This window comes from Eretmochelys imbricata, chromosome 19, assembly GCF_965152235.1.
Source record: "Eretmochelys imbricata isolate rEreImb1 chromosome 19, rEreImb1.hap1, whole genome shotgun sequence".
Classification (NCBI taxonomy): Eukaryota; Metazoa; Chordata; order Testudines; family Cheloniidae; genus Eretmochelys; species Eretmochelys imbricata.
In genome coordinates this window covers 8,919,890-8,944,061 of record NC_135590.1, presented here as the reverse complement: position 1 = coordinate 8,944,061, position 24,172 = coordinate 8,919,890, and positions in this window count along the sequence as shown.

Here is a 24,172-nt window from a genome sequence, read left to right as displayed (position 1 = left end):
CTTCCTGTGGCCATGCAAGCTGCAAAGGATGAGTGGCAGGCAGAGGAGGATACAGAGTCAGAGCTACTGGCCCAGCTCATTCACCGATATCCACAAGCACTGTTAGAAATATAGTGATGATGCGCAAGAATCTTAATTCGGGATTAAGGCCCCATTGTGTCAAGCACTGCACAAACCCATCACACAAAGGCAGCCCTTGCCCCAGAAAGCTCACTGTCTAGGATTTAGACAGGCAACTAGCGGGAGAGGGGAGGAAAAAGTAGCTGCAGAGACAGGTGCAATTTACATATGTTAAACCTCCCATTGGTCACAGTCTAATTCAGGCCACATGGTTGTGGTTTGTAGGCAGCAGGACCCAGGGAGGATTTTTTAAGTAATTTTGCCCTCCGGGGGGGCCCCCTATCCTGGACTTACTCAGATGAGAAAGGGTCACTCATGGGAGTAGCCACACCACTGATGTCCTAGGAATTACTCGCGGGAGTTATGTTGGCAGGATAGGTCCTGTGGGCGTTCTCAGCCCATTGCATGCAAGTATCAGAGACTGAAGAATGAGGAACACCAATCCACTGACCTTTGTGGACTAGGAAAATGATAGTAAAGAACGTGAAACCCTGAGAGCCAAGTTCTGTTCTCAGCTTCACTGTTATAAATCTGGAGTAACCCCAAGAGAAGTCAATGGGGTTACTCCAGATTTACAGCAGTCTGGATTTACACCAGTTTAGATAGTTCTGTATTTCTGAAATCCTCTCTTGCATTTTCAATTGGAAAAAGTATTCTGATTCACTTCCTGTCCCAAACAATTGTGTAGTGCTGCTGTGGGCTATTAAACAGCTGCCATGTTCCACGTCAGAGGTGGCCGCATTTCCATGCTGTACATGGTGTTTAGCATTTAGGGCTTGATTCAGTGAAGCACGTGCTCAACTCACATTGGGCTGTGCTTATGTGCTTTGCTCAACAAGGATGCTTAGCATGTGCTGAAGTGATTTTCTTAATTCAGGTCCTTAGGATGCTAGATAGAAACCTAAGATTGGTAGCTAACCGAGAACAGAATCTGTCTGGAAGAATTTCAGGTCTGGTATGTCCTAGGAATTAAATCTGGAGAGGATTTTATAATGAACAGCGTAGAATAAGCCTCTGCCCTTTGCAACATACCCCAGATTCTCTATAGGAAATAAAGGACTTAAGAAGGTTACATTTCATTTCAGAAAAATATCCCTAATCCAGCAAAAGTAAAAAGACGTTTTATTTTTTTCCCGTGTGCGTGCACACTTTATGAAAACAGCTGTGTCATGAGAAACCACAAGTTCCCTGCTGTTGACATCTCCATTAATGAAGAAATCATTTCTATTTGCAGGTCAAGAGCTGTGGTTTTTCTCCAGTTGCTCTAATGAAGACTGTGGCATGCCCTGCACTCATCTGGCTCCACGCCAGCACCCGTGGAGAATTTGACCTCTACCAGTTAGTGTTTTTCTCAATTAAAAACGTGCTTCTTAATGGTCCTGCAGTGGCTTTGACACCTGTCGTAGACTCTCCCTGCAGACAGATGCTTCAGGCATCTGCTTTTCTAATGGCGATTGCAGTTCCTGATGCAGCCAGGCCGTCAGCAGACTCTGCAGTGGTGGAAGCTCATAAGGTGTGGCTCTGGCGGAGGGGAAAATGGGAGAAGTTCCTGTCTCGGAATCGACAATCAGCAAGGAGTAAATGGAACAAAACTAAAAACACGGCAGCATCGAGCTCAGCCAATGTGACACCGAAACAAACTAGGGAAATACAACCTAGATGGAGCTACTATAAGGCGGGTGCAGAACTGGTTGGAAAATCGTTCCTCAGAGGGTAGTTATCAGTGGTTCATGGTCATGCTAGAAGGGCATAATGAGTGGCGTCCCACAGGGATCGGTTCTGTGTCTGGTTCTGTTCAATATTTTCATCAATGATTTAGATCATGGCACAGAGAGTACACTTATAAAGTTTGTGGACGATACCAAGCGGGGAGGGATTGCAACTGCTTTAGAGGATAGGATTAAAATTCAAAATGATCTGGATAAACTGGAGAAATGGTCTGAAGTAAATAGGGTGAAATTCAGTAAGGACAAATGCAAAGTACTCCAGTTAGCAAGGAACAATCAGTTGCACACATACAAAAAGAGAAATGACTGCCTAGGAAGGAGTACTGTGGAAAGGGATCTAGGGGTCATAGTGGATCACAAGATAAATAAGAGTCAACAGTGTAATGCTGTTGCAAAAAAAGCAAACATCATTACACGGTGTATTCGCAGTATTGTAAACAAGACACGAGAAGTAATTCTTCCAATCTGCTCCACGCTGATTAGGCCTCAGCTGGAGTATTGTGTCCAGTTCTGGATGCCACATTTCAGGAAAGATGTGGATAAATTGGAGAAAGTCCAGAGAAGAGCAACAAAAATGATTAAAGGTCTAGAAAACGTGACCTGTGAGCAAAGATTGAAAAAATTGGATTTGTTTAGTCTGGAGAAGAGAAGACTGAGAGGGGACATGATAACAGTTTTCAAGCACATAAAAGGCTGTTACGAGGAGGAGGGAGAAAAATTGTTTTTCTTAACCTCTGAGGCTAGGACAAGAAGCAATGGGCTTAAATTGCAGCAAGGACGGTTTAGGTTGGACATTAGGAAAAACTTCCTAACTGTCAGGGTGGTAGAGCACTGGAATAAATTGCCTAGGGAGGTGGTAGAATCTCCATCATGGGAGATTTTTAAGAGCAGGTTGGACAAACACCTCTCAGGGATGGTCTAGATAATACTTAGTCCTGCCATGAGTGCAGGGGACTGGACTAGATGACCTCTCAAGGTCCCTTCCAGTCCTATGATTCTATGCTGCAGGAGTCTGCTCCCAGGAGAACATCTTCAATTCCTCAGGTGTCTCTAGTCCAGTCTCCTGTGCTAACCAGGACATGCTCCCTAGTGTGAAAAGAAGGTGCATGCCAAAGGAGCCATACATGGTGACTGGCAACCATATGGGTGCTTAGCTGCCTTTCCCTCGCTCACTAATTAGCTGGCAAACCAGCGTCGTTTGAAATAGTAAATTGTTTTAGCCATAATTGGAGCAACAAAGCCACCACATTGACATTAGTGGCGTTCGTGCTCCTGGAGGGGGGTAATGTCACCAAAACTTGACAGGCCTAAGAACAACATGGAAAACGTATGCAGTTCCTGGACATCTTCTGTGCTTGTACAGCTTTGCGTGTTCTTGTACATTAGCATCAGCGTTGGCATGAGCAGGATTAATTGTACTCACGGTGCTAGGGAGTGACGGGAGAGCTGTGGTGCAGCGGAGAAACCACCAGCCCAGAAAACAGGAAAGTGGATCAATGCTTTGAGGGCTCAATTCTCCCATTGACGTCCGGAGTAAAACTTCCTTTGATTCTAACAGGAGCAGGCCCAGGCCCTCACTCTTCCTTGGGGTCATCACCACCAGCATATGTAACACACTGTGCTGTGCCATGTCCCTGCTCCAGTGGCTGGTCCACATAGAGGATAAGAGTCTACTACTGCTGCTGCTGAATGGAGTTGCCCCTTTGGCTCAAGCGATGGAGGCGTGTGCTGAAAGCCTCAGAATCAGTTACTGCTGATGGCCAATATGAGGTTCATTTTGTAGAGAAAAAAGATCTGACAGCTAGTGGAACCCATTACTTGCACATCACAATTTTGCTGTAAGCAGAGATTCACTCTAACTGGAACTGAAATCCACACAGCATGGAAACAAACCTGAGGACTTTCATTCCACTCTGTATGGCTAGAGGTTCGCTCGATCCTAAGCAGATCCCAGAGTCTAACTCCTTTTTCCAGTACAGTAGCCTTCTCCACACATTCTCCAGTGACATTTACCCCTGCCAGAGAAGGCAGGCAAAGCGCCAAAAAACTTTGCATCCTACAGTTCCTTCAGGCGTATGCTCTGAACAGGATCCATACCTGGACACTGGTTAGGATATAGGCTATGGACAGAAATGGGGAGCTAGGTTAATATTATATATTGGCTAGTTGGTAACATTTCTGTCCACAATTCCCAGCAGAGGCAGACAAGTTCTCCCACAGTATCCAGTGAAAGCAATCCTAGAGCGGTGCCATTGTGCCACGAACCAAGGAGCATGCTCCCACAAGTCTCTGCACCAGGCCTGCTTGAGAACAGTGCAGTTGTGGACACAGGCTGTCACAGCAGCCCTTGTGCTGCTGGACTGGTGTTTGGCTATGGGGTTGTGCTCTGCTAACTTGAAGGAAGTAACTTGAGGTTGAGTCAGTCGAGTGCGTTTTGTGGGTACCCACAGGGTGAAATCCTGCCCCCCCCCCCGAAGCCCGTGGCAAAGTTCCCATTGACTTCACTGGAGCCAGTATTTCACCCAGTATGTTACTGTCACATCAGTTACATAAGGGCTTGTAACGTTGGGGAGCATTTGCTTAGGTTATATATATCTCAAGGTGTCTGGCCTGTAAGATGCTAGAGGATCTGATGGTCCCTTGTGGCTTTAAACTCTATACATCTGTGAGATGAGCCATCCCATTGGAGACCACTCATGTGAATAAATGCACCAGCTAGCACCCTAATGACATTGTCATGTCTATAACCTAATTAACATTGTCACTAAAAACTATTCCTTCTGCTCACTGGGGGTTTGAATTTTCTCTTCCAGCTAAACAAGGAGGAGGAACAAGGTCTTGGCTGTTTGGATGTGGCTGGTGCTTTTCTTTTTCTGGTGAGTAATTTGGCTTTGGTCACCATGCAGTTATTGGGAGAGCACGAGATCCGATTCTGCTCCCAGTTAGACTGCTCCGAGTCTGGAGTAACTCCACTGAAGTCAATGAATTCTCACCAGGGTAACACAGCAGGATTGTAAAGGTGTAAATACAAAGGGGGAGTGAAGAGAGTGTATCAGATAATGTAATTATACAGCTTTTGTTCCCCTTCTTAACACAAAGGAGGAATGTGCAGTTATGTGATCACAGTTTGCTGCAGTGAATTATTTAGTCGATCTCTCCTGGAGCATGTTGTTGAGGCTAATGCTGCTTGTACTAATGTAGGAAATCATTAAAGATCAATAAAGAAATCATTAGCAGTGTGACGCCCTTACCGAACTGCCTGAGCTACAGATATACCACTTAATCCGGCCATAAAAACGGCACCATGAGCTCATTTTAATGGGTGTCAGCAAGATTGATTGGCCAGGGTCAAAGGTTACAACAGCAATTTGCGACCAAGACCACTAATGCACTTGTAACTCTTTGGAACACTTTAATGCAAGTTAAACAGAAAAGGCCCCATAAACCGCACAGAGTCCTTTTGTGCAGACAGTGTAAAAGACTTTCAATGTAATGCAAGGTTCTGGAATAGAAATAGTACAAGATAGTGGATGGATTTTACTTAGCATTATAGCTGCTTTTTCTTAACTATGTGTTTGGTCAATACAAAAGACTCCAAACAGCTTCCAGCAGCCCTGTGAGTTATTAGGGAGGAAGGCTCAGCCTGTGGTTAAAGTGCTCGACTCAGAAGAACTAGGTTCAATTCCCAGGTCAGCCACAGCCTTCTGGGGTGACTTTGGGCCAGTCACTTCAGCTACATTGTGCCTCAGTTTCTCATCTGCCTTTGTCTGTCCTGTTTGTGTAGGCCAAAGTTTTCAAAAGCGACTAGTGATTTGGGGTGCCTCCATTGTTGGGTGTCCAGCTAGAGACATCTTAAAGGGGCCTAGTTTGCACTCAGGGCTGAGCACCTGCCCTCTGAAAACAAAGCCTCCTTTAAGGTACCTCAAGCTGGGCTCCCAAAGTTTGCGGTGCTCAAAATCACTTGGCTCCTGAAAATCTTGGCATTATCTACTCCCTTTCCTAAGGAGCTTGCATTCTCACACTGTGTGTTTATACTGTACAGCACCTAGCCCCATGGGGCTTCAGTCTAGATTGGAGCCTCTGTGCAATTGCAATCAAATAATATTTCCTGACTTTAACAGGGGGCGGGGGGCACCCTGAACTGCAACCTGCCAGGAACAGTCCCATGAAAACTGATATGAACATATGGGTAAACAGGCTCACTCTAACCAAGGCCCAGCGATTCAGCCATTAGTTATTAAATTCCTTCCCACTGGATTCCCTGGATGCAGCATTTACCCTACTGTAAAAAATGAGGCACTTCTCTTCTTTAGCACCAGTTTAGCTGCACCTGCTGGGGATGCGATAGATGTCTAAACGAACACTCAAGGCATCTACTGTACAGACCAGTGAAATTTGCTCTGTCCTTGTGGGGGTGGCAAAGGCAGCATTTTACCTTGAGCCGGTTTCTGACTTCTGGCAACAGATACGTTGTGCTGACGTGACCCAACGCACACTGGGGCATGGATGGGAGAGGGTGTGGTCTGGTGGTTATAAGATCAGGTTAGGAGTCAGGTTTTGTGATTCGTTGGTGACCGTTAATCAGACTGAGCCAGATTCTCTTCCAGTTGCGCTGGTGCAATTCCACAGTAACTCCTTTGACTCTGTTATTGCAGAATTACATAGGGGCAACTGAGAGCAAAATGTGTGTCCCAGTTAACCCTTCTCTAGCATGTAGATAATCAGCTTACTACCTCCTGAGGGGTTGTGAACACTTCCGCCAGAATTTTTAGGGGTGCTCAGCACCCCCAACTGGGGCTAGGTTTCCACCAAACCTCAGCTCCCATTTAGGCATCTACTCAAGTCCCAGTTTTTCTAGACCCAACCTGTTGATCTCTACTGCAAGTCCAGCCCCTGTTGGGGGTGCTGAGCACTTGGAAGTCTGGCTCTGTTTGGGAAGCCCTGTGAGACCCTCAGATACAGGGCCAGAGCCTCACCTGGGGCAAGTTAGCGTGGCTCTTCTGAAGTGAACGAGGAGGCGGCATTACCTGGAGTGCAGCAGACCAGAGTTCAATTTTTGCCTCTGCCACTGGCTGCCTGGGTGACCTTGGGCAAGTCACTGCCCCGCTCTGTGCCTCAGTCTCCTCATCTATAAAATGGGGGTAATGATATTGCAATCCTTTGTAAAGTGCTACTGATGAAAAGTGCAATAGAAGAGCCGGGCACTGAGATTAGTATTGTTACATCAGCCTGCACCAAGTGAGGATCTGGCTCCGGAGGGGCCTCCAGAGAGGCTATGGTTTGTTAATGTTTCTGATGTAATTAGACGCTTTGGTCCGGCGCAATGCTATCGCAAGCTCTTTCCAACTTTCCCTCCCAGGTTAAATGTCTGAGGAGGCCACAGAGACTCAGTAAAACTGGTGTTTATGTAACAAGGCCACATCTTCCTAGAATCCTGACGAAGGGCGTTGGATTAAGTAGACAGATCCCAATACCAAAGAAGGGAAATTGTGGTGATACCATAAACACACTAAAGCAATTAGTGGGCAGTCTTGCTGGCCTCCACGGTTAAATTCTGTGGTCACTCACGTCTAATGAAACCCCATACCAAAGAAGACACATCAGCTGTGACCTCCTAATCCTTCACATTGGCCACACACACACCACAGCGGTATCAAGAGTGATTTGAGGCATTAAGGAAAATTACTTATTGTGAGAGAGTGGGCTAATGAAAAAAAACAACGGACAAAACTTAGTGAGTCTGAAATAATGGGAATGTGGTTTTTCTTTCCTCACTTGTCATGTTTAAATTATTGGCGTTGGACGTAGGAATAGAACTGTCCGTTAATTATTCTTCGGCTCAGATGTTTCTGTCTTTGAGCGAGGCTTCTGGAGCAGGCTTTGCTCTGCCCAGCCTGTGCGCTATCCCAGGCTGCTCTGCAGCCGCTAAACGTGCTTTCTCAGAGAGGCAGCATGCCCTAGTGGATTGAGCATGGATCTGGGAACAGGAAGACCTGGATTCTAGTTTTGACTCGGCCACCATTACTGTGTGGCCTTGGGTGAGTCTTGGTGCTGCTCTGTGCCTCAGTTTCCCCACTTGTAATATGAGGGATAATGATCTCCATCTTCCATGCACTCATGCCCAGCTTCTGCATCTGTCAGCCTTAGAGGAGGGAAGCTTCTAGCCCCAGAATTAGTCTTAGGGACGAGTGAGCACAGTGGTCTCATATGGTACCTCCTGGATAGCTCAGAGGTGGGCGTGGCAGCAACAACAGGAAGATGATGAGAGGGATGTGAACAGTAGGAGTGGGATAGGGAAATATGCATGTGTTTGTTGCGGGAGGAGATTAAAAGCAGGAGCTTCTAGGCAAGCGCGGAGAAATTGGCAATTCCTTTGCAATCCCTCCCTTCTCAGCCTCCTATCATAATATGAAAGGCTGGCACTGTCCACTCCTCATCCTCCACTCAGGCAGAACTCCTGTTGACTCCAACAGGGCTGCAAGGTGAGCCTCCATGGAGCTCTGAAACTTAACAAGCGTGGGGATCTTTCTCTGAATAACTCAAGTGCCTCATGTCAAGCCAGGCACTGCATCAAAGGAAGGAAACTTCAGTGCACCGTGCTGGGTTATTTTTTTTCGTACCAACACATTTGCTTCCAGAAAGAACTGGAAACCTTTGATGTGCTTTTAGCATTTTGGTTAGCTTGAATGATGAAACTGGACAAGTCAGTTTCACTTTTTTTGTTTTGTTTCTAGTCAATTTCACATTCCCCTTCTCATGCCCTAGCACAGGGCTGCAATGTTGGTGCTGCAAACTGGGCTGATCGTTTTACAAAACACTGATTATGAAAACCTTTCTATTCCTCTCAGGATGTGTGCATCCTCCTTCTTTACACAACTTAAATACTGGGACTAAATAACCTGATACTGGGTGTAATCTCACTTCATTTACTCAGTGAAATCAATGGAATTGTTCCTGTGAGGAAGGAGAGCAGGATTCCATCACGTGACCCTTTAGAGATCCTTCCCTCCAACTATGTATTCCCTAGACTAACTTGGTTCTTTAACATACATTAATATTAGTTGTCTTGCAGTAGCACCCCTGTGGCTCAATCAGGGTGGGAGCCTTGCTGCGCTAGGTGCGGTACAAACTCAGAGTAGAAAGGCAGGCCATGCCCCAAACAGCTGAATCGCACCCGGGCTTTTTCCAACCATGCGGAGAAATCTGAAATGTGTTATCACAGTTTGGTCCCAGCCTTGTTGAAACATGGCTATTTCTGTAGCATAGATAGGGCCTTAAACTTCTTATTTATATTATGGCAGAGGCCCCATTGTGCTGCTGTGAGCCGTGCCTGCCACCAGCTGCTTACAAACTAAATAGACAAGACAGACAGGGAAACAGAGGCACTAGGGCTTGTGCCAATTCTTGCAGCCGCTCAGTGACTAAGCCAGGAACAGAACCCATATCTCCTGATCTGCCTTCTAAAGTCCTCTCCACTGGGGAATGCTGCATTCTGACTTCGGTGATCGCTTTCATCCCAGTGTCATTGCAGTGCAGCCACCGCTCCCGCCCAGGTACACAGTGTCCACCCTGCATGTCTTCAGACTTTCCAGGAACCGAGCTGCACATTAGCCGATAGCGGCTATTTCCTGTAAAGTCTATTTACTCCGACCACAAGACGGTGCTGAGTGTGATCCCTTGTTCGCAGCTCCCTGCTCCCTACAGGCTGCCTGTGGGCCTCTGCTAGAGTGTTAACTAAATAGGGCTTGGTTTTAAGGGATTTACTTTGCTGCACTAAAAGACATTTCCTGTACCACACATTACAGGTCGGTCTGTTTGCTGCTGATGGTGTACGCAATAAATTAAACCCTGCCATGCTTTAAAAAAAACAACGCGGTGGGCCTGATTCTCCCCTGAGTTACCCCCAGATAGATTGAAAGTTGCCCCACCGTGGTTACGCTGGATTTACACCTGTGTAATTGACAGGAGAATTTGACCCTGCGTTTCTTCCTGCTTCACCTGTCATCCGTAGGAGTGAGCTAGAATTTCACTTGTCTTCTCCCTGGCCCCAGCGTTACTTCTGCAGCCAGAGCGATTGGGTCGCTCTTCTGATTGCTCCAAGCCTAGCAGCATAAGCAGGGGCCCAGTTTGGTAAACACTTCAGTGGGATCATGGTAGTAAGTGCTATGCATGGTGGTAAGTCGATGCAGGATCAGGCCCTTGGGCAAATGTGTAACACAAGGCCATAGTTGATCTTCATACCTTTGAAATATGTGAAGAGAGCAGGTGATCTGCCTACTTGCCATTGTGAAATTAACGCCTTGCTAGAGGCCTGTGGAAAATTTGAGACAAATGGACCCACCAAAATATCAAGGGGGCCAGATTCTCCATTGCCCTGCCAAACCGGGCCGTTATTTATACCCTGGCAAAGTGACCAGATCAGACGGCTAGCATGTTACACCCCCCTTGCCCTTCTGTACCTGCCTACAGGAAGGGCAATGGAGGATCTGGCTCAAGGGATTTTTGCATTTCATTGATTAATGATTATTCATTTGTATTGCAGTAGCGGCTCGGAGTCCCATTCGTGGACCCAGGGGCCCTTTGTGCTTGGTGTTAGGTACTGTACAGACACAGAACAAGAGGGTGGTCCCCACCCAAATAGCTGTCCGGGTTGTCTGTAAACTATTGGGGACTGAGTGTTTCTATTTGAAGAAAGGCTTTCAACAAGTTTTGAAACAGGATGTTTCGGCCAGATTAAAAGCAAAACCAAACCATCCAATGGATGCAGCAAACATGGCAAATTCTCGCAGTTTTGATGTGAAAATGGCCCATCTGAGCTGGCAGCCTCAGTAGAGAAGGAATGGTTGGTGGAGACTGAGCTATGGTACCTTCCCACCCTCCGTGGTGAGTTGGAGCTTGCCCTGCCCCTGTAGGCTTCAGGCACCGGGGCTGTCAATCAGGCATGTTTCATTAGCACTGGGGGCGGGGGAATGCTGATCTTTAGACCTGATCCTGCCACTGAAGTCTAGAGGCGTTTTGCCATTGACTCCGATGGAAACAGGATCAAACTTAGGGCCTGATTCTGCAAATTGCTGGGCACTCCCCACACCAGTTGCTTTCAGTGGGAGCAGAGGGTGCTGAGCATTGGGCAGAATTAAGGGCTCAGTCCTACAAATACTTATCTCCATGCGTAACTTTACTCCTGGGAGTCGTCCCATTGACTTTATTGGGGCTAGTCAGGTGCTTAAAGTTACTCACATGTTGAGAAGATTGGGCCCCAAAATTGTTTCCGTATCATTCTACAGTCTCATTTACCTGTTTTCCATAGTTAGGAGCATTTGCCAAGTGGCACATGAGCTGAGCACATGGGAAACATAAAGATGCTGCTACCTTCTGACATATTAAAAGCTAATAAATTCTAACCTGCCTGGTAAGTACTTGCACTCCTGCTCTGCATTGCAGACTGCCCCTGTTAATGCAACCATTTGATATCAACTGTGCTGGATGAGTTTTATGCCTCAACAGTTAGCAGAAGCCAGTCGGAGATGAAATAGCCTCTTTGTCTGTTTTTCAGTGATGAGGGCCATTTGACTAATTCAGAGAGAGAAGGGGAAACTGGCGACTGATGAATCAGGGAAGATAAGATAAGAATTTACTAAAACTTTCATTCCCACAAACTTCTCTCTGGGGCTCATAGGAAAGAACTCATGTTAGATCTGATACAGCCAGATTCCAATACCCTTAGTCACGTTGAATCACACATTATTTCACCTTTCGCCATTGAACTCAATGGAAATATTGGTGGCATAAGATGCAGCATGAATAAGAATACCACAGTCTGGTCTCTAATAAATACGAATGGTGTTATTGCTGATGGATTATTGCTGTTACTTATGGGTTTTGCAAGGTTTTATTATCAAGGCCTGCCTTGCAGTGAGTTACTATGAGTTATTAATATATTGATAAGCTTTCTCTAGATTATATATGGTGATGTGCAATATCATACAAATAATTTACAAAGCGTTTGCAGCCCAGATCAGTAACAGTTGATCAGTGACCACTGCCAGCGTGTTTACTGTGTGATATTTTAAGGGTCTGCGCATTTAATTATAAATGGCACAATAATCCATTTGTAATGAAACACACAGTCCTAATAATAAAGTAAATGCATTTTCAGTGGTCGCTGACCAGCTGACCACCTGTCATAAACTACCTGCAGCTAGAAATGTTAGGCTGCTGATTAATAAGTCATTTCTAATGAAATGGACGAGCCTAGTAATGAAGGAAGTACATTTGCAGTGGTTAGGGAGGTGTGAGAACTGGCCTTTCCTGAGTAAATTATTCCTAAAGGTGTTTTGTATTACTGTAAACTACAACACGCTGCTTCTCCAGAGCTCCATAACTCACCGGGTGGCTGACTCTGAGTTCAGGGGGAGTTACATGCTCACAAGTGGGTGAGTTCACGTCAGCTGGGTGAGTTATACGCTGAAGGTGAAGTCCTACCCCATTGAAGTCAATGGCAAAACCCCCACTGACTTCAGTCAGGCCAGGATTTCACCTTGAGGGCCTGAGTCACCTTGTGCTATGCCTAAGGTTAGGATTGAGTCAGGGTTGTTTTTAGTAAAAGGCAGGGATAGGTCACAGGCAATAAAACAAAAATTCACAGACGCCTGTAACCTATCCCGACTTTTACTAATAATAATGGTGACAAAATGGAGCTGAGGGGGGATGACAGCCCGAGTCCTGCTGCGGGAGGCAATGGGGGCCAGCATCCACTGTGGCTGACAGTAGCAGGGTCCCCACCTCCAACCGTGGCGGCTGGGAGCTTTGGGGCTAACAGCTCGGAGCTCCAGATTCCCCCATGGCCCGTGGTGACTAAGAGCTGCAGGGGGTCCCCCGCCAACCGCAGCGGCTTGGAACACCAGGGCCTCCAACAGCTGACAGCTCCAGCTCCATCATCCTGGGGCTGAAGTGGGAAAATGTGATGGCGGTCTCTGGAAGTCACAGAACCCTTGACTTTCGTGACCTCCGTGGCATAATCTTACCCTTACTCCTTTGTCCCACGGTGGACAAAGCCTCTGTGCCATCCCTGCAGCAGCCCTGGGCAATGGGGTTGGGGTGGGATAGGGAGGGGACAGATTGTGGCAGACCTACTCTCAGTGATTCTGTGCCCCTGCATAGCCATTGCAGCAGAGATGTAACTTAGGGCAGCTCCAAGGCTGCTGTAGCTTGCACTGGATGTACTGGCCCCGCAGACCCTGAATAGGGCTGGTGCAAACTCCTTCCCCTTCATCCCTACATTAGCACCTGCGCTAGCTCAGGGATCAGTCTGCTCCTCAGGGGTTGGAAGAAGGTCTAACTTCAAAGCAGGGACTGGCCTCCTTGAACTTCTATCTTCCTGTTACACTCCTCACTGCTGGCCTCTCAGCATGACAGACTCAGCCACCCCCATTTACCAACATTCAACTCACACCATCTTATGTCACCTCTGCATTTGGCCCAGGGAGCAGAAACCTGCACTGTGAAAGCATTACCCAGTCATTTCCTTGTTCCTGAGTGCTCCCTCTTTCCCCTCGGGCCTGGAAGGACTCACCTTCCCCAGGGGATGGGGACATGTTGGCAAAAACATTAGTTTCTCCTTCCCATCTTCCATGTGAGCTGGGATCAGATGTCCTGCCATCACACCTGGGCTACAGATGTTGGTGGGCCGAGGTCTTTCCCAGCTTCACCCTCAGAGCACCTGGTATGACTTTTAAGAAGCTTTTGGTAACAATCTGGGGCCACGTGCAGTTAGGCAGAGCCCAGCTGGTGCATGCAGACTGGGAAAGAGAACTAATAAACCCCTGCTGTCTGCCATCTGAGCTACACGGGCTGGGTTTTCAGCAGTCCTGGGTACTCTCAGCTCCCATTGACCTCACTGGGAGTTGTGAGTACTCAACACATCTCTTCAGGCTTCTCACGAGAGGGTGAGACGGTGACAAACCGATTAACCCTAGCGCAGGTCTGACTTTCCATCCAGTAGGGGGAAGTATTACATATACGTTCCAGCCAGGACAGCGAAACCCATGGCTTTGGAGCTTTAAAATCCCACCCAGCCCATGGGAAAGGAGCATCGCGGACAGGGACTCAGTGCTATCCAATGGAGTTCACCCTGGTATATGGAAAGGGGAAGGCTCCACAACTATGTTAACTGTGGTCACCAAAGAGGTTACTGTTTTTCAGGCTGATATAACAGGTGTCAACATGATACGGCGCAACGAATGGGGGAAGCTCAGTGTTGGACTGTTTATTGGGGCAGGTGGCTCTGGTCTCCGGAGACAGCCCATGTCTCTACGGTACAGCAAGGATGTCCCAGAGACTGCGTGCTCCACAGCGACAGTCCTTCCCTAAGGGAGAGTTGACAGTCAAGCCAAGGGCAGGCAAGGGGCTGCTTTGGGGTTAATTCTGATGCTGCTTTAGATTAGAGGGCAACTTAATACAGCAAGTTATAGCAGGGGGTTGGGAGCCAGGACTCCTGGGTTCCATTCTCAATGCTACTAATAACGTGATGTGTGTCTCTGGGCATGTCACTTAGATTCAAATATTTTAAAAAACAGCCACAGATTTTGGGCTGAAATTATTTTGGGGGGTGTGGGGGGAAATGTGAGCCTGCTTGACAGTGGTGCTGAGTACCTGCAGCTTCAGGTGATGTCAATGGGAGCTGTTTGGCACCTCCGAAAGTCAGGCCCAAGGTGTCTCAGGTGTGTGTGGGTGTGTGGGTGTATGTGTGTGAGTAGGCACCTGAAAATGACGGCATCTAAAATCAGTGGTCATTTTTTAACTACATGGGCCCAAATCCCGCCCTGTTTCCCCTAGGTGTACAGTGGGGCTAATGGCCAGGACCTACGGCACAGGGAGTTAAGTTCTTTGAAAATCTCTGGCCCAAGAAATAAGAGAAATGGCTAAAAGGCTGTTACTAGTTTCTGATACTGTGACAGAAGCAAGAGTGTTCTGGGTGCCTATTGGGAAAGACAAACCCGAGTGTGTGTTGGTTTCTTTGGTAACCATGAAAGGTTTTTGTTGTTTTTTTTTCTGAAAGATGCTGCTGATTTGGGTTTTGTTTTTCTGCGTATCTAGGTCACTTGCAAAACCTTGTGCCTGCGGTCTTGAGGGTTTGTGAGACTTCAGAACCCCAGCCCCTAACGTGCAGGAAGCCCTGATCTCCAGGCGCTGCTGGCTGCCAGCGTTGGCTGGCACGGCACCAATACCAGAAAGCATTGTGAGCCCGAGAGGGTGCTATGGGATGAGCTGGGGCCTCTGCTTCCTGTACTCTTGAGCGGTTGCTGCCAAGGGCATGCGTGCTTCCAGTTTTCTGACACTTGGGCTGATCTGGACCGTGGCAGCTGCTGAGTGATGGGGTCGGGGGAACTTCCCGGGAGGTGGGCCTAGTTCCAACCGAAATAACAGGTTCTTACAGTATCTGTGAGATCACTGAGTCCATCCCTCTGTAAGGGCAGCATATAGTCCTCTGGGAGTGGATGTATCATGCACTGAGCTGACACTGTAGCCACGGGACAGGGAGAGGTGAAGGGGCTCAGCTGGAATCAATGGGAAACTTTGCCAGCTCGGTAGAAACAGTGAGGGAAGCAGGACAAAGCCTTTTATGTCATGCTGGCAGTACGGAGGGGCCTTAAACAGCCCCCTGAGAATCCCGTTCTGCGCAGAGACACTCCCTGGCCAGCGGCAGGCTGGGGTAACCAAGGGTTCCTCAGGTATCCCTGCGCACAGGAGCAGTGGCTGGAGGGCACCCTGCTCTCTGTGCCCCTGGGGGCCACGGGAAGCCCCTTCCGCTGCCCATGTGCCAGGCTAGTGTAACCCTCTCAGGGTGATTCTGTCCCCCTCAGGTACCTGCAGGCTGGCTCTTACCAAAATGCAGCCTGGGAGCTGGCTCTTGATGATGGAAAATACAGGAGCCAATCACTCGGCCTCGTTTCTTGGTTTAACCGTCCCGGCCCCCCCAGGGGACCGTGATGCTTGGGCTTTTTCCAGGCCTAAGGACGCGGCAGGTGTCGCGTGACGGCCCCCCTGCAGGACGCGCCCCCCAAGGACGCGGCAGGTGTCGTGAGACGGCCCCCCTGCGGGACGCGCCCCCCAAGGACCCGGCAGGTGTCGTGTGACGGCCCACCTGCGGGACGCGCCCCCCAAGGACACGGCAGGTGACGCGTGACGGCCCACCTGCGGGACGCGCCCCCCAAGGACCTGGCAGGCGTTGCGTGACGGCCCACCTGCAGGACGCGCCCCCCAAGGACGCGACAGGTGTCGCGAGACGGCCCACCTGCGGGACGCGCCCCCCAAGGACCCGGCAGGCGTTGCGTGACGGCCCCCCTGCGGGACGCGCCCCCCAAGGACGCGACAGGTGTCGCGTGACGGCCCCCCTGCGGGACGCGCCCCCCAAGGACGCGACAGCTGTCGCGTGACGGCCCCCCTGCGGGACGCGCCCCCCAAGGACGCGACAGGTGTCGCGTGACGGCCCCCCTGCGGGACGCGCCCCCCAAGGACCTGGCAGGTGTCGCGTGACGGCCCCCCTGCGGGACGCGCCCCCCAAGGACGCGGCAGGTGACGTGTGATGCCTACCTGCGGGACGCACCCCACAAGGACGCGGCAGGTGACGTGTGATGGCCCACCTGCGGGACGCGCCCCCCCAAGGATGCGGCAGGTGACGTGTGACGGCCCACCTGCGGGACGCGCCCTCCAAGGACCCGGCAGGTGTCGCGTGACGGCCCACCTGCGGGACGCGCCCCCCAAGGACGCAGAAGGTGTCGCGTGACGGCCCACCTGCGGGACGCGCCCCCCAAGGACGCAACAGGTGTCGCGTGACGGCCCACCTGCGGGACGCGCCCCCCAAGGACGCAACAGGTGTCGCGTGACGGCCCACCTGCGGGACGCGCCCCCCAAGGACCCGGCAGGCGTCGCGTGACGGCCCACCTGCGGGACGCGCCCCCCAAGGACGCGGCAGGTGTCGCGTGACGGCCCCCCTGCGGGACGCGCCCCCCAAGGACGCGGCATGTGTCGCGTGACGGCCCCCCTGCGGGACGCGCCCCCCAAGGACGCGGCATGTGTCGCGTGACGGCCCCCCTGCGGGACGCGCCCCCCAAGGACGCGACAGGTGACGTGTGATGCCTACCTGCGGGACGCGCCCCCCAAGGACGCGGCAGGTGACGTGTGACGGCCCACCTGCGGGACGCGCCCCCCCAAGGACGCGGCAGGTGACGTGTGATGCCTACCTGCGGGACGCGCCCCCCCAAGGACGCGGCAGGTGACGTGTGACGGCCCACCTGCGGGACGCGCCCCCCCAAGGACGCAGCAGGTGACGTGTGATGCCTACCTGCGGGACGTGCCTTCCCATCCCTCCCCCATAGACAGCATCCTGTCTCGCACAGCCTGGCTGCCGCGAGCTTGCACTGAAGCAACGGCAATGGCAGAAACCGCTCTGAGGGCCATCAAAAACCGACGACTTCCCCCACCCCGGCACAGACTTCTGCTTTCCGGGGCAGAACAGGAGATGCGGCGGCTTTGAGGAGCCCGACGTGCGTGATGGCTGAGCACCTTCTGTCTGGTTCCACCCCCCACCCCCCATCCCTGAGGCCGGAAGTTGCTTTTGTTGTGTCTGTGCAAAAAAAAAAAAAAAAAACCTAAACCAGAAAACAATCTGACTTCAGCTCCTCAGGGGTGAAGCTCGGTGTCCCTCCCCCACAGCGTGCACAGAGGCGGAGGAAATGGGGCTTGAGATGTGGGGAGTGGGGTGGTGGAATCCACCTCCTGACCAGTGGGGAGGATGCAAAACAGTCCTGAAGCCCCATTTTTGGCTGCTGCTACACTCCCTGGGCTGGAACTGAGGCAGTGATCCCTGAGCACCCCTTGCATGCGGGTTTGTGGCCCCTGGATCCAGGGAGCTCCAACTGGCCACCCCGCTGTCCCCGCCATCTGGGCTGGTCCCAAGGGGAGGCAATGAGGGGCCCAGCAGCACCAAGGGCAGGGGTGGGTGGAGTTCTGCAAGCCCCACTCCATGGGAATCTAAGCCTGGGGATGAATTTCCCCATGCGTGGAGACCTTGCGCATCAGTGACAAGGATCCCAGGTTAGCAGAGCCCCTCTCGTCCCAAAGCATCTGACAAAGCACTGAGCGCACAGGGGCCGGCTCGCCTCCTGCTGAAACACAGCTGCTGTTTGAGGGCAGGTGGGCACGCTGCAGCCGGCGGAGAGCAGCGAGTGAGCAGAGCCTCTTCCAGCTGAACCAGCAGGGAGAAAGCGACCATGGGGAGTGGACTATACTTGCCCCCGGGTTTAAAACCCGGATCGCCTGGGGTTTCTGCAGTGACCGCAAGGTGCTCTGGTTTGCATCTTATCCTGGAGGTGGCACTGTTGGCAGCACAGCGCCCCCTAGCAGCAGCCTGCGGCGTGGGGTTTCACAGTGACACCAGTGGAAGAGTGCTTCTGGGAACAATCGGGTTGACTGGGCCCCTGATGCTGGCCTTGCAGCTCTGGCAGAGCAGGTCATTGCCAGGGACTTCACGAGGACAGCGCTGTGCCCCCCCCCCCCCCACGGCAGAGCAGCATTCCAGACCCGCCGTGCAAGCTCCGGGGCGGTGGAGAGTCAGACCCAGGATGTTGCACCGACTCGGGGTTTGTGAGCGAGTTGGAACGAAGGATCACCTGACCTATCTGAAGGCTGCTATATGCAGATCCCCTTCCCTCTGACTGTCATCTTCTGTCAGGTCCCCTTGGCTGCTCTGGTTTCAGATCAGTTGAGTAGATTACAGATGAGGTCGCTTCTGGCTCGTGTCTTTGTGTCACCACAGAGTTCTTGCTAAGTTCAAAAATGTCTATGGGCTGCAAGACTGGGACGGCCTGGGGTGTCTCAGCTTTTCATACCAAGTGCAGGATGCTCTTTCCACTCTTGTACGAGCAGGATCCTTGGTTCCAAGTCCTGCTCTCCAGATTTCTCTAAGCCATTGGGTGCCTCCCTGAAGGCAGTCTGATGTTCCCAGGATGCTTCACCACTCAGGCACACTTCTCCTAGACAAAAACTGCAGTAAGCTTACCCTGTATGGTCTTCTGCAGCATCCTTGCGGCCAGGGTCTTACGTGAAACAATCTTTTCCATTCCTGCAGCTCCCTGCATGCTTCGTACGCTACGTCTGTGCAGCACCACTGACATGCAGCCACCTCTGGGGTGGAGAGCAGCAACTCAGTCAGAGCACTGCACACTCCACCTCAGTAGGGTGGAGACATTTTGGCCAAGGATGCTGGGTCAGACACCTGAGTACCATGGGATCTCTGTTGTCCATACAGAGTGGACAGATCTCATCTGAAAGACCCATGCAGAAGAAGAGCAAGGCCTCCAGAAGAACAATGCCCATTATTATTATTTATATTACGGTAGCCCTGGAGGCTTCCACTGAGATCAGGGCCCCATTAGGCTAGGTACTGTACATACTCTGCCCCGAAGAGCTTACTGTCTAAACAGACGAGACAAAAGTTGGGAGGGGAAACAAACAGTCATCGATTCCAAGGCCAGAAGGGACCATCGTGATCATCTAGTGTGACCTCCTGTGTAACATGGGCCAGAGAACCACCCCACAAAAATTCCTAGTGCAGATCTTCTAGCAAAACATCCAATCTTGATTTTAAAATTGTCAGTGACAGAGAATCCACCATGATCCTGGATACGTTGTTCCAATGGTTAATTACCCTCACTGTTAAAAATTTACGATCTGTCTAGTTTCAGCTTCCAGCCACTGGATCCTGTTAGATGTTTCTCTGCTAGACTGAAGAGCCCATTATTAAGTATTTGTTCCCCATATAGGTACTTATAGACTGTGATCAAGTCACCCCGACCCATCTCTTTGTTAGATTCAAGGAGCTCAATCTATTTAGCCTATCACTATAAGGCAGGTTTTCTAATCCTTTAATCATCCTTGTGGCTCTTCTCTGAACCCTCCAATTTATTAACATTCTTCTTGAATTGTGGACACCAGAACTGGACACAATATTCCAGCAGTGGTCGCACCAGTGCCAAATATAAAGGTAAAATAACCTCTCTACTCCTACTCAAGATCCCCCTGTGTATGCATCCCAGGATCGAATTAGCCCTTTTGGCCACACGTTCAGTTCATGTTCAGCTGATTATCCACCATGACCCCCAAATCTTTTTCAGAGTCCCTGCTTCCCAGGATTGAATCCCCCATCATGTAAGTGTGGCCTACACTCTTTATTCCAGGATGTACGCATTTACATTTAGCTGTATTAAAACTAGGGCTGTCAAGCAATTAAAAACTTAATCACAATTAATCACATGATTAAATGCTGTTAATGATAGAATACCATTTATTTAAATATTTTTTAGTGTTTTCTGCATTTTCAAATATATTGATTTCAATTACAACACAGAATACAAAGTGTACAGGGCTCACTTTATATTTATTTTTGATTACAAATATTTGCACTGTAAAAAAACAAAAACAAAAATAGTATTTTTCAATTCCCCCATTACAAGTACTGTAGTGCAATCTCTTTATCATGAAAGTTGAACTTACAAATGTAGAATTGTGTAGAAAATAACTGCATTCAAAAATAAAACAATGTAAAACTTTAGAGCCCACTCAGTCCTACTTCTTGTTCAGCCAATTGCTCAGACAAACAAGTTTGTTTACATTTTCAGGAGATAACGCTGCCAACTTCTTGTTTACACTGTCACCTGAAAGTGAGAACGGGCGTTCGCATGGCACTATCGCAAGATATTTATGTGCCAGATGCATGAAAGATTCATGTCCCTTCATGCTTCAACCACCATTCCAGAGGATGTGTCCATGCTAATGACGGGTTCTGGATGATAACGATTCAGAACAGTGTGGACCAACGCATGTTCGTTTTCATTATCTGAGGCAGATGCCATCAGCAGAAAGTTGATTTTCTTTTTTGGTGGTTCGGGTTCTGTAGTTTCCGCATCGGAGTGTTGCTCTTTTAAGACATCTGAAAGCATGCTCCACACCTCATCCCTCTCAGATTTTGGAAGGCATTTCAGATTCTTAAACTTTGGGTCAAGTGCCGTATCTATATTTAGAAATCTCACATTGGTACCTTCTTTGCGTTTTGTCAAATCTGCGGTGAAAGTGTTCTTAAAATGAACAACAAGTGCTGGGTCATCAAACGAGATTGCTGTAACATGAAATATATGGCAGAATGCAAGTAAAACAGAGCAGGAGGCATACAATTTGTCCCTAAGTAGTTCAGTCACAAATTTAATTAAAGTATTATTTTTTTAATGAATTATTTGACATAGAAGCATGTCCTCTGGAATGGTGGCCGAAGAGTGAAGGGGCATATGAATGTTTAGCACATCTGGCATGTAAATACCTTGCAGTGAGGGCTACAAAAGTGCTATGAGAACGCCTAAATAAGAAGTGGGCAGCATTATCTCCCGTAAATGTAAACAGACTTGTTTGTCTTAGCGGTTAGCTGAACAAGAAGTCGGATTGAGTGGACTTGTAGGCTGTAAAGTTTTACACTGTTTTGTTTTTGAGTGCAGTTCAGTAACAAAAAAAAATCTACATTTGTGAGCTGCACTTTCACGATAAAGAGATTACACTACAGTACTTGTATGAGGTGTATTTAAAAATACTATTTCTTTTGCTTATCATTTTTACAGGGCAAATATTTGTAATAAAAATCATAATATAAAGTGAGCACTGTACACTTTGTATTCTGTATTGTAATTGAAGTCAATATATTTTAAAATATAGAAAAACATCTAAAAGTATTTAATAAATTTAAATTGGGATTCTATTGTTTAACAGTGTGATTAAAACTGTGATTAATCGCGATTAATTTTTTTGAGTTAATCGCGTGAGTTAACTGCGATTAATTGACAGCCCGAATTAAAACACACATTGTTTGCTTGAGCCCAGCCTTACCAAGTGATCCAGATCGCTCTGTCTCCGTGAGCGGTCCCCTTCCATGTTTAACTGACTCCCCATCCAGTGCCCTGTCCACAAGCCCAGTGTTTCTCAACCTTTTTGATACCAGACACCGGCATGCTGCCTTCCTAAACTGTGTCAGGGAAATCTCAGGGACCACTACCAGTCCACGGACTCGTCATTGAGAAACACTCCACTAGATCACAGGGCCTCTCCATACCTGTCCGTTTCCATAGGAGGTTCTGATAGACTGGGAGGAGGATCTGAAAGCTCCAAACTTGGGAGCATTTCTGTGAGCCGTATCTTTATCTTTTGAGAATTTCCCACCCCCCTGTCACAGCACTGACCTAGCAGAGGCTGTGCCTGGAGAATTAATCCATTGGGAAAAAATATAGCTTGCTCCTTGTTTTTACTGGAGGAGTTCCCCTGCTAGGTTTTATAATGAAGCTGGTTAATAACCTATCGATCTTAGCTGGGAATCTGGATAGTTTGATAGCAATGTATATGCAGATATTAGTGCATAATCTGATAACTAGAACAAAAAACCCCAACCCTACTCATGGTTCTTCCAGGTATGAATGAAATGTGGTTTTGAGATTTTCTTGGGTTGAGTCACTTACTAAGCCTTGGTATAATGATTCATATGGGACGTAATTATAAGAATTCAAAACTTAAATCTCAGTGAAGTTTCATTTAGAGTTTCCTGCAAATGTCTGTGAGGGTTTGATAAATTATCTTGGGTAGAAAAAAGATCAGTACCCTGAGATGTTTGGGGGTATAACTTCCCCCAGTGTGACTCCCCAGCTGTCAGTGGGATTTGCTTCCATACTGTTGCGTGAAATGAAGTGTGTGCTAGCACTTTAAGGGAGGCTACAGGTCAAGCGGAGCCTCATCCTCCTTCAGCATGGAACAAGGGAAGTCTGGGAGATGTAGTCCCCGGAGGGAACCTGGGAATTGCAAGCTGCTGCAGGGCATGCTGGGAAGAAGTGCCAGAGAATATAAAGAGCAGGTGTCCCTCAGGAGGAAGGTGACCATAGATGAGGCCAGGCTTGTTGTGCGGCTGCTCAGCTCAGAGAGGTGAAGAAACAGCCTGTGGGAAAGGGCTTGGAGGAAGCACAGAGACAGGGAGATGGAGAGCCTGGGCTGGGGTGGCTCAAGTGAAAGAAAGTGTCTGAGACAGTGCAGTCATGATGTTGGCACCTGTGCTTGTGCAGAGGCTGGAACTTGCAGAAAGAGTGGGAGGAAGCCTAAGGCAGTGAGGCCGGAGGCCTGTAAAACCCCGTGTCAATGGGGTGAAAGGCTACTGCACTCTTACACAATGGGTAAGGAGTGATGGCTGTCGTCTGGTGGAAGGACCATTTTATTTTGTGTTGGGACTCTTGTTTGCCCAGAAGGGGAGGACTCTTGTTCTGGCTAGAGGACTAACGCACTGACTTATTGCAGCCCAAAGGAGAAATTGAGGGAAACTGAGATATGGCCGAGCCCTAGGAGGGGACGTAAGGCAAACGGCTAAATTGCTCCTGGAAATGGATTGTAGGCGCAAATCTGAGCGGATACGTTTCTGGCTCCCTCAGAGAAGGCAGGTGTAGGTGCATCTGTTCAGGTCTGTGCACACAACTGAACTGCCGTTGCCTCCTCCGGCCCTCCAAAAGTCCAAACTCTGGAAATGCAAATTGTTCTAGTGGAAATTTAAATTTCTGTAGGCAGATTCCCCTCCGTTTCTTACTAGTATCTGCTGTCTCTTTGTTCTGTGTTCCGCGACTGTTCCCCTGAGTCAAATGGTGTTCTTGTTCCCTGTTCTGGTAACTGAAACTCTTATGAACAAAGAGATCTCAAGAGAGCGTCGCGTTGGGCCTTTGAGTGCTGTTGTGAACCTCTGCATGAACCGGCTTTCCATTTGCTGCTGCTTTTCCCAATTACTCATACGAGTGGTTGCAGAAAACAAATTAAAGGGTCACAGTCAAATCGAATTCACAGTTCTTATTCTACTGTTCGCAAGTGCTACTTTGCTTTATTTTCTTAGCTCGTATCTATATCCTGTTCCCAAATCTCCCAGTGTGCCTGAAATGCAGTAATGCCAACTAAGCAACAGTCTGTATAATATATCGACATAGAGGTGCTTGCCCAGTGCACGATATACAGGACCTCTTCAGCTCTGTAGTACGTTGTGGGACTTCTGCCAGAAGCAAGTTCTGAGGCCATCTGGTCTGAAGATGTTCTCAAAACCAGTGGATCTCAACCTGTGGTCTGTGGATGCCTGGGAGTCCGTGGACTATGTCTAAGGGGTCTGCAAAAGACTTAGACTGAAACCTGACTGAACAGAATTCAACTGTATATACAGACAATAGATTTCCAAAGGCATCCGCACCTCCATTTGAAATTTTTTTAGGGGT